The sequence below is a fragment of the Ixodes scapularis genome, unplaced genomic scaffold, assembly GCF_016920785.2.
Source record: "Ixodes scapularis isolate PalLabHiFi unplaced genomic scaffold, ASM1692078v2 PGA_scaffold39__5_contigs__length_11793443, whole genome shotgun sequence".
NCBI lineage: Eukaryota > Metazoa > Arthropoda > Arachnida > Ixodida > Ixodidae > Ixodes > Ixodes scapularis.
This window is the reverse complement of record NW_024609867.1, coordinates 5,576,253-5,593,004: the sequence shown is the minus strand read 5'-3', so window position 1 is coordinate 5,593,004 and position 16,752 is coordinate 5,576,253. Positions and strand designations below refer to the sequence as shown.

The window sequence follows — 16,752 nt, the reverse complement described above, 5'->3', positions numbered from 1 at the left end:
TGAAGCTACGCAAGTAAACACAAATATCGTCGAGAAGTTTTAATGTTTGTGTCCGTTTTTGCCTGCAGTTTTGGGGTTTATGTCATGTTCAACGAATATAAAGCATAGATAGGGACAGCACCAACTTCTACACCATACCATAATGCAGCCCCACTGTAAATGCTTTGTAAATTCTTCAAAATGCCTCTTTGATGCCGACGTCGTGCGGCAAAGCCCCTATACAAAGTCAAACTGGCTCGATTTGAGTGAAGGCTCGTTGTTGTTTTCGTGTACTGAGGTCATTTGTTACTCAATGTTTTGCCATCACGAGTGACACTGCAAACGTTAAAGTAGAGTTAAACGTACGCAATGTTGTGCTTTTATTTTTATATTCAAGTGCAATGTTGGGACATCTAGAAAATGAGCTGTGTTTCTTCGTTAATAACCGATTTTTATGTATTCGTAAAATACAATTCAAGATTATTCTTTTTTATACATTTGCCTATTTTTTTAAATGTAGATCGTTGGTAAATAATTTGCCAGTATGTCTCTCAGATGTTTTTGCGTGACGTGTTTCGTAGACATTTTTGCACAAAAATATTTTAATGTATTGTTTAATATTCCGTGTACAAGTTGTGAACCGTTTATAAAATCAATAGAAAATATTAATACAGCGTGCATCCTTCAGTTTTAAATTGAAGTCCGAACAAAATGCTATATTAAAACCTTGAGAACCTCTACACCTCAAGCTTCGAAATGTTTTATCTCTGGAAGAAAATGAGCTACAATCTTTACATGTAGCTGAACATGGTTTCACATATATATTCATTTTCATTACATATATATACTCATATGTATATTTATGCATATATATTCACACATTCATACATAAAAGATTATACTCATGTTAATATATTCATATATACCAGGGACATGGTTTCATGTATATATTTTACATGCATAAAAATTTACCGGGACCATTATTGCATGCTTTATGTGAAAACACCAAATAGCCATTTTCAGGCCCGAAATTACAAATATAGTTTTCTCTATATAAGCTGGTAGGATCTTCCTGGTACAAAAGCCAAGCAAACAGTTTTACGCGTCCAGGTAGTCCTTACAAGATGACGAGAACGACAACGATTAGAAAACAAATAATTTTTTTAAAGAGTATATAGCTGGATACGCTGAACTTAAAGTTCAAGGGTATCATCAACAATAAAATAAGTACTAAAACTCTATTAATTTGATATGTTTTCGCTACCATACAAAGTTTAATGATTGGGGCAGAAAAGATTGAATCACTAAAATATTAATGTTAGAAAATTAACAAGATATTTATTAGAATGTTTGTACTAACAATGTACCTCTGTATCATTAACAATCTAGCATTACTAGTGTACAATTTATATTTGCTCCTTTGTAATGCAGGCACATTGTATGCTACTAAGCATTAAGCATATTTACTTCGATGACGCGGAATGAACCAATTTTCAGGACCTGAAAAAATCTTTACAACCATTTGAGGGTATAAATTTTTTAGCCTTAGTCTTCAGGAATCCAATAATTGACTATACAGTGTGTCTCAAAAAGTGTAGTTCATATAAAAGACGTAATTCATGAAGGCGTTTCACAGAAAATATTCCATATTGCCGGAATATTTTCTTTATCGGGGAGAGATGTGGTACGCCATAGCGAAATTGCCGTATTTACTCGAGTAATAGCCGCGCTGTTTACGAACAAAGCCTGCGGGTCTGCTTTCCCGCGGAGCACAGGAATAGAAAATTACCGCGATCGGCAAAGAAATGGGAGCGATTTACGCTACAGAGATAACCCGTTTACGAGAAAATTATATCTGCTCAGATCGAAGTTTTATGGAGAATCCTGGTCTCGCTCTTGCTATTTGCTGCTTTGTTTTTGTATACTGTGGCGATTGACTGTATGCGTGCCCTGCATGCAAGTACACGCAAAGGCCTTGTTTATAAAGAAGTGCGGCTATTACTCGAGCAAATACGAAAATATCTTCTGTTTTACCTAAATTAGTACCGCGCCTATTTTGTTTCTCGAATCTGACACCAAAGTGCAGTAGTTAAAATGTAATCGTAAAATTGAATGGTAAATTTCAGATGTAATGCTTGTAAGACAAACAGCGACGTTCAAGCGAGTCATTAACTGCACAAAATAAATTGTTAACAACAAAGTATCATGAGAATACCACGCCGTGACATGAAAAGACAATGCAGGTAAAACGCTGTGCTCATTAACAATAATAAGTAGACGGGGACACACAATTAATGCGTACTTTATAGCAACGTAGTCGTGTTAAGCTTGAATATGGCGGGTTCCTTTTTGTGGTATTCTCAGAATAACACATTTCTCAGTACTGGAAAAAATAGAGGAAGATCCATCACGACCCGTGGAAAGGCTCCACACGTCCATCTTGGGGAAACGCTAACACTGACCACTTTACTTGTTTCTTTTGAATTTCTTATTTGCGTCCTCTAATTTGTGCTGCCTTTTTTACCATGATACGGAGTCAGTGTTAGCGTTTCCATCACAAGAATGTGCGTGGCGTTTCTAATGATTCATGCTAACGGATTCCCCAAGAATCCACTGATGGATCTTCCGGTAATTATTTTCGCCTTCATGTATGTACTCTGTCTGTCAGCGCACGTTGACGCCGTCGCATACGGTCATCCATACCTCTGGTGGAAAGAACACGATCCGTACCACTCGTGGAAGAAGTAAGAAGTCGCATTCATTTCGCTTGTGGAGAGAACCGCATCGATCGTTTTAACTGCAGAGACACATCACAGCCCACGCACCGCTACCAGGGAAACCCAGAGCGAAGATCAACCGGCGACAGCAGGGCGACAAATGAGCGCGCCCGCATTCCACCCCGCCGCAGCAAAAACTTCCTGGATAACAAAGCCATAATGACGAATGAGATAGCGTCAGAGAAGAAACCAATGCTGGGCCCAGATTGGACACGACAATTGCGCCAACGTTCTGCTCAAATTTGACTCGAAGCCGATCGGCGACGCATCACTCGTCCCCAAAATGTGTCCACTGTTTGCTTTCTCTGATTATACCATCCGATTCAGCACTACGGCTTTGTTTTCTAGATGTTACGCGGCGCCTCCTCCTTTCTTGCTCCGCGCTAACTGTAAGCGTGACTTTGCCGAAAATGAAACGGCTTTGACGGAAACCCAGCGGTGTCTGTCAGTTTGTCAGCACCGGGAAGAGAGGGAGAGGTTGACGCGTGCTCAAGTCAGCGCTTCGGACCAATAGGAGCGTTGCACGCGACAACTGACAAATGGAAGACAACGCCGGGTTTCCATCGAAACGAAGGGTCTAATGCTGACGTATTAAGAAAAAAACATGGCATGAGGATATGAACGTGATGAAATAATCGACGTACAGCAAAAACTCTTTGCGCTTGTCAAAACAAATATCGTTCTTTTACACACGCTTTAAACAAAAAAGGCTCAACACGCTGTCTGAGGAACATCGAGATATTATATTGAAATGAAGACTCGTAAGCATTAGTAATTAAGCTCTGTTTTTCAGCAGATTTATAACAATGCAAAAGCAACTGCGGACTGCTGTGACTACCGTAAACTTTTAATTTATTCAGAAAAATGGCACGGCTGAGCGAGTCCAAACCTTTGCTTGAATGATAAAATGATTCAAGTGTTCTGTTTGCTGTTTGACATTATTTCTCTCGCAATATGGGGGCTCGTGAAGCTGTACTTTGTGCCAGCCTTTTGCACAAAACTACCACCTCTCAATTTGAAAAAAACACAAAAACTTTAATATAATTTAAATCTGACTACATTTTTGTGCTCTGCCAGAATGCCAGGCATAAAAAGAAAGTTATCAATTCGTTTTTAGAGAGCATAATATCAAGCTCCCAACTTGATTTCATCTTCACTTTTATGTATCACTTAATGTTTTTGCTGGATTAATACGAAGTGCACAACATCTCGATTATGAAATTAAAGTATGAGAGTCTCAAAGAATATTAAAACCCATCGTTCAGTGTGGTTCAAGATGTGTGTGCTGTATTTTCATTGGAAAAGCTGATAAATGTTTTAGATAGTAGTAAATACACGAACCTTTATTTTATGCCATCTTTAGAAATAATAGACCCTTTCCGAAATTCAGTCTGGCCACTTTGATCACTATCATCACCATTTGAAAAATGGCATATGTGCCATACCAATGGTGGATTTCTATTAACTGATGAAGGAACATGTTGAAGATACTCCTAAGCTGAGGATTCGAGGCCTATACATTCTAGCACGGAGCCTTCATGTGCGCTTTGCTAGGGTGATGCCACCCCTTGTAATATCATTCGCCGACAAACCAGCAGCCATTTTGGTCCTCAACGATAATCCGTGGGCTTATAACCCTCCCGGAAACAAGCACCTTATCTCACAAGTTCGGAGCAGCGTTCTGGAACCCACGGAGGGAGGATTAGCATTTCCCCCCTCGGATAGGAGGACCGATGGACACAAAGGCCACTTTCCGGCGCACGGGAAAACAATAGGGAACAAAATGGCGGTGGACAAGGGTGTGTGAAAGGGAAACAGGCAGTTGGCATCACCCTATGCGAAGCGCACATGAAGGCACCCTACATTCTAGACCTTAGCACGTTGCGAAACCGGAATTGAATGCAAGCGCTGCGTAATTGTTCATTTCTCTAATTCGAGCCCAGTGAGCCTGTTAGCGGCACAAAATCGACTTCGAAACCCCTTGACTTTTAGAACTTCATCAAGGCGTCTGTCAGGGTTGGCGCTTCGTTCTGACTGGTTGCATCGTTGTGGGAATCGACACTGGAAGAGATGATCCAGAAAAAGCTGTATAGCGAAAAGTTTATTCTAGTCTGCCGTTGACATGCAAAAGTGATGGTGCCCGATAAAATACTGCAGGCTGCGGGTTCATTGCCGCCATTCGTATGGCAAAAATTAAACCGCCATTTCAGCCACCAGATGGCCCTGAATTTCGGAAAGTGTCTATTGCCTACAGATAAAAGTGTGCTTATCCCCCTTCATAAACTGCCTCAGCGAGTGGGGGTTTAATACTGAGGGAGACTGTACATTGGCAACTAAGATAGAGGACATATTTCAAAGGACTATTCTGTAAGCTCTTGATGTCAATGGTTTTGCATGTTTTTTTGTAATAGAAAGGTGCGTTGAACTTTCGCGCAGTCTATTAATTGTAGCAAAATCTGTTGCCTGTGCTACAGCCGACTGTGCATGCTCGTCACAGGGAGTCGGTATCCTTGCTCTAACATGACCGTACAAATTGCGTTCGTGCATCGGCAGCTATGACCGATACTCTATTCCGTCTCCAGGTGCACCCCAGGGGAGCAATTTTGGTCCACTGCAGTTTCTTGTTTTTGTAAATGACTGTATATTTCATTCGACAGTAGAAAGTGTTTTTATTTGCCCCCTATATAAAGCTGTTTTTACATTCTGATTGCACACTATTCCGTAGTGACGAGAATGAAAAACCTACGTGGTGCTTTTAAAATAACCTAATTCTACATGAATACAAAAGAGATGTAATGGGTCTTCGTAGAAAAAGTGTGTCGCTTGTTTCAACTCTATGCTTGGTGGTTCCGTCATCAAGCAAGTGTTCTCCGCTATCTCGTGGCTTATATAGATAAGGCATTAAGCTATAATCATAACCGGTCCGGCAACGCCTCACTACGAACTTTGGTTTCGATTTCTTTGTTTACAACGCACTTTTTTCCCGCAAGTGCTTTGTTTGCTTGTTTTATTGTCTTTTGCGCTCAAAACTAGAGTTCGTGTCTTTAATCTGGAATTGTATAAATAGCGCAGCATCATTATATTGCGTTGTTTCTCTCGGGCGTATGCAAAAAGGTTTTACAGCATAGATTTTTTTCGATATTTTGGGCGAAATGTTTGCTTAAGTAACGGAGGAATGCAGAAAAAAACAAGCTTCGTTTAAGATTTAGGGTAAACAGACGACGGTTTTGTCATTTTATGTCTATACATAAAGCTCTAATTAGGACTGTATACACACCTGGTCTGTTGGGTACGGTACGATTTCAGGTTCCTTCACGGTCTAACCGAAACCGTAGCCCCTTCTTACCCAAGCACGTTCTTTCGCGTTTGAACGTCAATCAGAATGCAGATTGATTTTAATAAGTTGGACTGCTTGTACCTTGTTTTATCTAGGGACACATCCAATGTTCGGCGAGACATTCAGGGTATATAATATTCGTTATTGCAGTTTGACGCGTATGTGCTCTTTTGGTATATATGTGCTGGTCTTTACGCCATTGCCATTTTTGTATTTTTCCCCTTGCCTTGTTTGATGTGCTTTTCTATGTATCACACACAATGCTCTGAGCTGTTTAGGGGCACATAAATAAACATAATTCTTCTTCTTATTATTATTATCCTTGTCAAAACGCTCCGAGAGAGCGGTTCTGGAATTTGTTTTATTATTAACCCTTATTTCATACGTATAAGTGCGAGTTTTACACCGTTCAAGCGAACCATTTGTTGTATGCCATATATTTACAATACGCGAAATTGAAACACCCCGGTACGTTTTGTGATACTTCTGTGATCTGTCGTTTCGCCGTTCAGCCGACGGGATCGGTGGCCGAGTGGGCTGGTGCACACCAGTTTGGAGCACGTGGAGCGGAAGCTCGCTCTGCAAGAAACTAGGTATCGTGGGTTCAGTCCCCACCCCTGCCCGTTTCGATCTAGATGAGAATTGTACCTTCGTGTGGACGTGTATCACTACTGCGTGGCGCACGTTAAAGACCCCAGTCTAGTGACTGCAAAGCACTTACCAAATTTCTCATGAACAGCTGGGAGACAAGTCGCCCGTTCAGGGAGACTACGTTCAGGCTGTATAAATACACGCACCCCTAAGTGCCATTCAGCAGTTAGGCGACTGCACGATTTTTTTTTAAAGCTCGCAAGTATATATATATTTTCAAATTTAAAAAAAAAACTGTGATGTTTATTTAACAAAGATACTAAAAGCTGCGGTTTTCAAATGTATGGGCACTCTTGCAGTGCTCTAATTGCTCCGGCATTTAAAAGAAAGGTTGTATCATTAAAATAATAATAATAACAGTTTATTTCAGTCATTCATCGATGGTTCCCCATTTGACGACTGACAGCAACGGCAACTTTAAACAAAAAAGGCTTCATGTTTAGTCTTACGTGAGCCACTGAAAATTTTCCCTCAAGGCATTTATAAGAAGAAAAGAAAGAAAAAAACGCCTAGGAAAATGATATTGGTAATTTTAAATCGAATATAACTGAAGCGAAAACAAGTTAAAAATGGCAACACCAATACACCATGCAAACTAAAGTAATATTCTGCACTATACGAACGTTTTTTTTTTAAAGAGTAATGACTTTATATAGAGTTTAGCTAGCCCAATATTTATCTGTTAAATAAAACAAGCGACCATTGTTTGCAGTTTGAGATCCCGTGTATATGTCCAAGAGGAGCAGCCTCTGCCCCCAAAATTGTCAATTTCCAATATAAGAATAGGAAAAAATGGCCGTCTGAAGGACCCAAAGTAAAGAGAAATCACGGGAGAGGCTCCATATTTGTTCGTATTTTTTGTTGACTTTGTTTTTCTTTTTGCGCATTGGCATTTTTCAAAGCGTCCGTGTCCCTCCTGCAACCTGTTGGAACTGCTGAGGGACTAGCGCTCGTTAATGAACAAGTTAAGCTTTCGCTAATCGGATTTTCGCTTCACCCCTTAATTACTGAATAATTAAGTCCTAGCTCCAATTTTCTCTTCTTTATTCGGTACGGTTCCTTTGCGTCCTTCGTTGGCAACCTTCTTCGACAACCTTCTTTAGTTTTATCTTCACACGGGGCGCTGTTTTGACATAACTGCTATCGAGCACCAAGGTAAACAAGTCGAGTTTTATCTTTCTTTACAGTGCGGGTAGTTTATATAAAAGCAGCACAATTAGAGTGCTGGATAATTGTAGATTCGTAAATGAGGCCTATTCCTTTTATTCGGAGGATGAACATAAGAAAATAATTTCTGTTCTTAACTTTAATTGCAGGTGTTGAACCCACTCATTAAGTTTGTGGTGATTGCTACCTCGGTGTATTTGAGTACGTCCAGTCAAAGTAACGACAACCATGCTACGAATTTGGGAACTTTTTTTTTGCTGACATTTGAGGGAATAACTGCGTGTTCAGGCCGTCCAATAAGCCGGAGTTCAGAGTACGTCCTAAATTTAGATGCATTGAGGTCCTTTCTAGTACATTCGGTAAGTCGTATCTTACCGGAACCAAGCCCACGTCCACCGTGAAGTATCTCCTGATTCTAGTCTTATTTTCTCTCTTTTTTCTAGGCACACTCCTGTTCAACAATTACATAATTAAAATTAAACTATTTTTCTTAAATTACACGCTATGCTAACTTTGAAGATCATCTGCGCTCTCAAAATATTTTGAGGGTAAAGATACAAAAAATGTCACTTTCATTTATGGCGACTACATGCGATTTGTGGGCACTGCGTGAATAATTACGCGCTTGGTCAGGCAATCCATCATGTGTGCGCCATCCATTGGCCGTCCTTGCTTTTAAAACGCTAGGAACGTCAGGATTTCCCGGCTAAATTTTCACAGGCTCCGATGACGCGCCTGGATGCGACAGACGCCTGATTATGACGGGTTCTCGAACGGTCGAACCTAATCAGTCGGCTTTGAGCGTATACCCTGGAATATGGTCACGGTCGATAGGCAGCTTTGCAAACTTAGCAAGTCGATTGTGTATTCATTATTATGCAAATCCTGGATTTTGTGTGCGAGCGCCGCTTCAAATGACAGCAAAAAAAAAGTATTTAACCCATATCCCTTCTTTCTCTCTTTCTCCTTCTCTACCCTTTTGATCCTCTCGTGGCTCCAGTTCGCTATTGGAGCTAACTGAAACCTGGTGAGAAAACAGCCTGAGGGAGTCTTCCGCTTCCTTACTCGAGCTTCTTTTTTTTTTCCTTTTTTTATGATGACGCTATAATGAGATGCATTTTCTGTGGAAGCATCGTTTTGTGACTGCTCGAGTAAGAATGTATCGAGCGAAGTAAAACCGAGTATTATACACCTCATCTTTGAAATTAATTATCTGTGTTTCTTCTTTTTTCATTACTCGCACCACCGGACAGAAGGAAAGAATAATCCTCCACGCAACTCTTTCCGGTTAACGAGAAAAGAGAGTCCGGTGGTGGACGCGATTGAGTCCTGCAGCAGCTGGCTGCGATGGATGTTTTTAAAGCAACAGAAGGTTAAGTAAACGTCCAAACAAAATTTTAAAAAAAATGTTTTTGCAGCTAGTAAAGGGCGAGCGGGGGGGGGGGGGGGCGATTTCTAGCTGCTTGATTGCAGTCACTCTAGGCAGATTCATAAAAAATGCGTCCGTTTGTCATTTGTAATTGCGAAACAGCCGGCTCGATGGCGGCAGTAATGTTGCACCGACCCGCTCTCTGTGAGCAAAACAATGAAATGATCTGCTTTGGAGCATGCTCCTGTGAAAGTGAGATGTTGAGCCTTGGGAACGTGTGAATTGTGTTATAGTATAACCTTAACTCCTTGCCAACTTGTAACGCAGCTAAAAGCTATCTAAAAGAAAAGAACGTTACTTTCCGGTTAACAATGTGCAAAAAAAAAGGAGTCGCAAACAAGAACTAATAAAACAAGACACGCACGAAGCAACCACCACTGTTGTTATTTTGTTCTCGTTTATTTTTTAATTGGTTATTGTTTTATTAAAGCGGTTTCTTTGCACCAAAGGCTAGCAACAAGCTCCGTTTTTCTAGATTCTTGATTCTCGGCCAAGCCTGCCAGGAAGACAATGTAGACATGATACAACCCACGGTTCTCATTCACACTATGTTTCTAGCGACTAGTTGTGATGGAATACACGTTATTGTCGATTGAATTCTTAGTAAAAATCGGTTCTCTTGATGCCCCATCCACAACTGTTTGACACAGATTAAAGAGCATTTATCCTTACCCTGAAAGTTTAGGCGAGTTATTGGTTAGCTTCAGTTTATTTGTTTTATTATAAGGTTATTGAACTTAATATCAAATTATCCTTACAGCTTTACATTATTTATCAGTACACAACCTTTGTCCACTTTTATGTGCCGTTAGAAAATACCAGGTGCTGGCCAGCACCTTGCCCCGAAGAAATAACCCATTCGCCAGGCAATGCCAGTGATTAACAACTGGTAGATGCCTAACAAAAAAAAAGTAGCACGAAGAAAAAAGTAACACGAAGAAAAAAATAATTAAAAAAAAATTTCGATATCATACATTGCTTAACTAAGTTGTTGGTGTTCTCTATTGCTGATACCAAGGTGACCTGCACCGTCGCAGATAATCATGCGAGGACATTGCGTAAGGATCCACTTGGACGTCTATGAAACTGATTGTATACATATTCCCGCATTTATATTTCCCACAACAAAATAGCTATCAATATTTGATACATCGTGTTTTTGTTCATTCGATGACGTTACCCTCGCAACCCGTAAGTTATTTTCGTCTTTGTAAACTACAAAGTTATGATTTGTGATTGTATTTGCTCGATAAGGATGCACAACGGCACTTCCATTGAGTCAGGTGTCACTGGTTGGGGAGTCCCGAAGGTTCTCATCTTATTTTATAGTCATGTACGATACAAACAGCGTTTTATCTATTAACTTGAAATAAACTGAATTGTTTCGATTCCGGAATAAAAGGTTCGGGCACTGCGAACGCAATCTTCATTCCAGCCAGTTTCGATATAAATAGACGTTGATATGACGTGAATTTATGTGACCAAACGTGCCGTACTCACAAGAAATAACATTAAAGCTTGCAGTTGTGCTGCAGAAGGAAACGTCTGCACGCTACAGTAAAGATGCAATTCGTCGTATTTCAAGGTGAACTACCTTTTTGCGTATGTCGACGTGGAATAGACTTTGAGAGAACAGGTCTAACGGTAAAGATTCTGGAGAGCCGGTCAACTTTCGTCATGAAATAACGCATGGACGTAGGTAGAGCAAGAAGAATAAAATAAATAATAATAGATTTTATTTTGTGACCTCTGTCCATTTCTTTAGTTTTCATTTCTTTAATTTTTCGTTTGAGTTTTGCCGAGACAAAATTAATCGAATTTTTTTCCCTCTTCAGTCTAACGTTCAAAAATATCTTGATTTGTATTGCACTGCTTAGGATCATGTTCTGTGCTAAATTATCAATCACCAGCCAGGGTTCCCAAGTACTCCACGTCGTTTTTCAGCAAATTCACTCGCACTCCTCGTTGTTTTACACTGCTCATGTTCTCTCAAAAACTGCGGAATCAAAAAAAAAAAAGAAAACAACAACAGGGCTTAATTTTATGGAGTTTCCAATTGGCACCGTTGTGACCGTTGCTAATCTCCCACAAATTTGCGCGCCCCTCTCTTTGTGTGCGGTCCAACCACGTCTACCGATTCGTTCCGTGTCGTCCAATTCTTATCTCAAAGAAGAAAAAAAACACGCATTAAAAAAAAAAAAAAGAAAAAGCGATTTGGGAGCAGGGTTGTTTTAGGAAGGCGCAGGGAGGTGTTTGGTTCCGCACTGGGTCCCCTGCTAATGGGTTCCTGATGGCTGGTAGGCGGCCATTGCTCGAATTATGCGTCTCTCCCTCCTCGGGGCCCTCTACCATTTCACCCTGGCCCTTCCCGGCGGATCCTGCGTCCGGCTCACCAGGAGCCCTCGCGACAGGGGGGTGCCTATTCGCGGCGGTCCCGATTGGTGATTAGGGCGTGTGATCATGAACCGGTTAGCGCGCAAGTTGGGTACCCATCGATGATGGCGCCTTGGGCTAAGTTTGCGCTTCGCCCTGCGTGTTTAAAGTAGCTGGGAGCCGTAAAATCGTCCCTGCGCAAGGTGCCTCAGCAAATACTGCGGCATAAAAAAACAACAACAGGTAATTAATTGTGTTTTTGCTTCAGATAATATGTAGATTTTTTTAGAGCGCAGCGTTTAGGCGTTCGTTTTCGGGTTGAGAGGCGTCGCCGTCGCCGTCGGCGTCGGCGTAACCGCGTGTTGGATTATGGGACGTTCCCCGCTAAAAGTAGCGGGGAAATTTTTCCGCTAAATTTAGAAGGAATCTTTTTTCCGGTAAGTTTAACCCACAAATTTTTCCGCTAAATTTAGCCAAAAATTTACCTTCTTAACTTAGCTGGAAACTTTCCCCGCTAAACTTAGCAGAAAAAGTTCCGCGCTAAACTTAGCGGAAGATTTTCCCCGCTAAATTTGGAAACAATTTCCCGTTAAATGGGAGGGGAGCAGGAGAGGAGGCAAGGAGAATGAGAAGGGCCTAGTCTGTCCTCCGCACTCCCCCCTCCTCCTCAAGAACTGCGCTGTAATTCAGCATTACATAGAATTCTAAACGTTTCTCTTTTTTTTGTGTTGTTTTATTTGGTATTAAACCAGGAAATGGGGTCTGAATCGTGGGGTTGCTGGGCTAACGTATATCATAACGAGCGGGAGAAGGGGGTTGCAAAAACCAGCAAAGAAGGTGATTGCACACCACTTATACTCCGTTTCACAGTAACTCAGAGCTTTGAAGGTTCTACCAGGAACAAAAGCAGCAGAAACATTCTATGATATTATGAAAATCATTCAGGTAAGAACTAGAACTAGAACGCGAAGTGTGCGTTTCATTTTTGTTTTCTAAATATCAAAACAATTTAAACAAAATGGAACCTTGGGGAATCGAAAATGCAGCAAAAAACGGACTGCAGAGTTTTAGCTCCTGTTGTTCCCTGAGGTACACACATATACAGGCACTTAATCACTCTAAAAGCGCTAGGTCAACATGAATGCATGGCGATTGTTTGGCGTAACCGCTAATTGCACATACAAAAACACGGAGCACGCCGCGAGGTTGCGATTTTGTTGCTGCTTGATTAGCTTCATCAGCTCGTAGCACCGGCTGCCCTCTGTATTAAGGGCACACACAGTAAAAAAAAACACGGTCGTGACGCTGGGTTTTCTGCTTCAGCCATTTCGTCGCGAGCGCGAGGCAGCGATGGAACACCAGTGTTGTTTTTTTCACTAGTTCTGGTATTCTCACGTATCCAACGTATCATCGTCAAACCTCGGAACCGCGCGGATCGGAAGAAAGCCATCAGGTTTGATCGCAGCACCCAACATCAGTGGTTTTTCTGCAAGATGCCTCGCGCGTCTGGCAACGGAGCGGTACTTCGTATGACCACAGCCTACAAAAGGACACATCACTCACAGTTCGGGCGGGGTTCGGTGCCGGCATGACGTGCGCAGTACGCTTACGCCTTCTTATACTTCAAGTTAGACCGGTTTATTGCAAAGTTGGTCGTTACTCGCGGAAACGCCAGCCGGCATCGTTCGCCCCTCTCCTTGAAAACTTGTACTTTTGGGGCCATCAAATCCTTGTGCTACGGTTGTGAAGTTGATGTTGCTAATCTCTGGTGACGTTGAAGTTAACCCTGAACCCCTCACCGACGATCAAATTCAAAAATTGCTGAAAGCTATGGATTTAATACTAAAATTGAATAAGGGACACGAAACGCTTCTAAGTCAAGTTGCAGAAAGAAATAAGGAACAAGTTCTACTGAAAAAAAAAAAAAGATAGAGGCACTAAACGTGAAGTTCCATGCAATGGAAACGGATATCGCCTTGCTAAAAACTTTTAAGGATGAAATGCAGGATGTTGGCAAAGTCAACCACTGCAGACTATCGGCTCAGCTTACCTCGGTCTGCTATAAACAAGGCGACCTGAAAAGCAAGCCGAGAAGAAATAATCTACTTGTTTATGGCATTATAGATGAAGCTAGCGAAACGTGGTCCCAATGAGAACCAAAAGTACTTCAGTTCTGTAAAGACAAACTTAAGGTGATTGTTGCAGCGAGTGACGTCGAACGTGTGCACTCGCTTGGCCAACCCTAAACCAGAACGAACAAGGACGATAATTGTGAACTTCCAATCTTTTCAGGTTAAATAACATGTTCTGTCCCGTGGGTTCAAAGACAAAAATACTAACTTCTCTATCGGCGAAGATTTTTCAGACAAAGTTAGGTACGAACGCTAGCAGCTGGTAGAGTCTGCTAAGTCCCAGTAAAAGCCGTTTAAATTACGTTTTGGTAAGATTATTATTGATGAAAAGCGCTACTACTTCGGTAACACTGAAGGGCGTGTAAAAGAAATGAATGCCTAGCAATCACTGTCGCCGGCTGAGTGTGAGATGAGAACTGGGCTTGGAACATATCGTCCCGATTCTGAACTGTCGCAGTATGAAAAATAAAGTGGATGACTTGGCTGACGCCATTGCTTTAACCAAACCAAGTATCGTCATTGGTAGTGACGCTTGGATGGAAGATTCTATTAGTGAAGCTGCAGTGTTTCCTCCCGATTATGTTGCGTACCGCCGAGACAGAAACAAGCATGGCGGTGGTGTCTTTGTGTTAGTTCACGACAGTTTACAAAGTTCTGGGATCACGTTTGCTGGTTTTAATTGCGAATCTGTATGGTGTAAAATTGCACTAGAAAATGCCGAATGTATTGCTGTGGGCTGTTTTTATAGGCCTCCTGGTTCAAACGAAACTACACTGCTTCCCCTTTTTGATATGCTGTCATCTATAAACTATGGCGACATTGTGCTTGGAGGTGATTTTAATTTTCTTGATGTGGATTGGGCAGACGGGCAACCCATAACGTCGAATACTTCTTCAACTTACAGGAATTTTCTTAATTTTATTTCTAGCTTTGAGCTTTATAAGCATGTCTCATTCCCGACAATGCTAGGCAAAACGAGGGCGGGTACTTTGGATCTGCTTTTTAGTAGTAGGAGGGCCTCATAAAGTCTCTGTCAAGTATTTCTGGTATTAGCGTCCATGAAATAGTAATTGGGGGCATAACCACCCGTCCAAATCCAGTGGGCCAAATTTACCTAGAAACATTTTCTTCTATAATCGCGGTAACTACGAGGGCATCTCAAGTAATCTCTGTGACTATTTACCCGAGTTCAGAGAGCTTTCCCACCTACTAGATGTTGAAACTCTTTGGAATCCCTTTAGGAATAAATTAAATTCTTAAGTTACTGCATTCATCCACTATACTCCGTTTCATACATATCGTGCGACGCAGCCAAAGCTAGCGCACCGGCTTCCACTGCCGCCGACCGCCTACGCTCGCCTCATAAAATAGTGCTGCGCCTGCAAAAATAAAAAAGTCGAAAATTGTGCATTTTGGGAGCCAGTAACTGATGGTGGCGTTATAATTTCGACGTAACAACGATTTCTTTTTTTTTTAATAAAAGGAAAATAGAATGCAAACTATTGTAAATTGCTTTCAGTTTTCGTCCTTCCAGGGGCCGCTTCGAGTTTTTGGGTTGTGCGGCTACTCCTGCCTCGCCGGTTTTAACTTTTAAGAAGATGGCGTCTTACGCAGGAAGCTTTCCACTCCTGCTCGGTTAGTTTTGCAAATTAGTTGTGCGAAGATCTCGAAAGACTGCAAGAGGGCGATCGCCAGCGTGTACGCGAGCACAGCAACGCGTTTCCCAGAGACGCCGGTCCGTGAAGTCCTGGAGACGGTCAGTAACGACACCGGTGTGCGGGTCCGTACTATCGCGAAGTGCAAGGCACAGTGTCTGTCTGGCAAGGTGGCGTTCCTGAAGCGATGACCTCGCAACCTGAAAGTTTCGAGCACACGGACCGTGTTGTGATCTGCCTTTGGTATGTCTGGTGTTAAAATCAGTCTTACGGCTTCAAAATGAAAGCAGCCTCAAGAAGGAATCGTGCCGCTGATGAATCGTGTCTACGGGTCCGTCTGCTTGCGGGACCTTAATTTTGGTCGGCTAGGCGGACGATGCCCGTCGGTGCATTCCGACGCGTCTGATTTACTCTGCCTGCGGGAGCGTAACCTTGGTCGGCTGTCTGCCTGAGGCACCTTAACCTTGATCGGCTAAGTGGACAACGCACATGCCCATGGCTGTATTCAGAGGCCCTTGCTTTCCTCGAAAAGGAAACAACACTCGATCCTCACCTCGAGCGCCGTGTGTTGTGTACACGTCTATTGTGAATCACTCGGTTCAAGGGGGCACCGGCACCAGAGCAGCGAGATACTGCCGTCTGGATGACTCTCATACACCGGCGAGTATTCTGACTCTGAAGGAGACTTCCATGAAATCACATCACGCGAGGGAATGCCAAGCCGTCTGACCAATGGCAGTGCGGTCCCCTAATCCCAGTATGTGTTATATAATAATAATAATAATAATAATATCTTTATTTCCATCAATTTTGATGGGGGAGCCCGAGGAAAAAAGCTGCGATATGCAGCTTGACTGGTCCTCGGTCCCCTTACAGTGGTCAGCGGCAAGCATCAGGAAACAAAGATGAAAATCACGTCAACTAGCAGCTGCAGGTATTGTTAACAGAAAAACAAAACATATAACGCTTTATGAAAGGAATGCATTATGTACAAAAATATTCACGCAGGTCTTTGAAAGTCAAGTTTTCAAGAGAAACATTACTACTGCAAAAAGTATTTAACAAATTTGGAAGAGTAAATTGGAGCATCTGAGAGCCATAGTTCGTTCGCTGGGTGACCATCCTCCACTTCTCCGCATGACGAGTAGAATACACTGGTGAATTTTCCTCTAACAATCCAAGATTTTCTAGGAAACATGTGCCCTTTAATCTTTCACTCTTAAAACTGGTAGAAAGTCGATATGAATACAAT

At 42.0% G+C, this 16,752-nt stretch overlaps 1 pseudogene; it reads left to right on the top strand.

The window, feature by feature from the left end:
* The window catches only part of LOC115330029, a 65,508-nt pseudogene extending 51,281 nt beyond the window's left edge, over positions 1–14,227 (top strand).
* Positions 14,228–16,752: the final 2,525 nt, after the last annotated feature.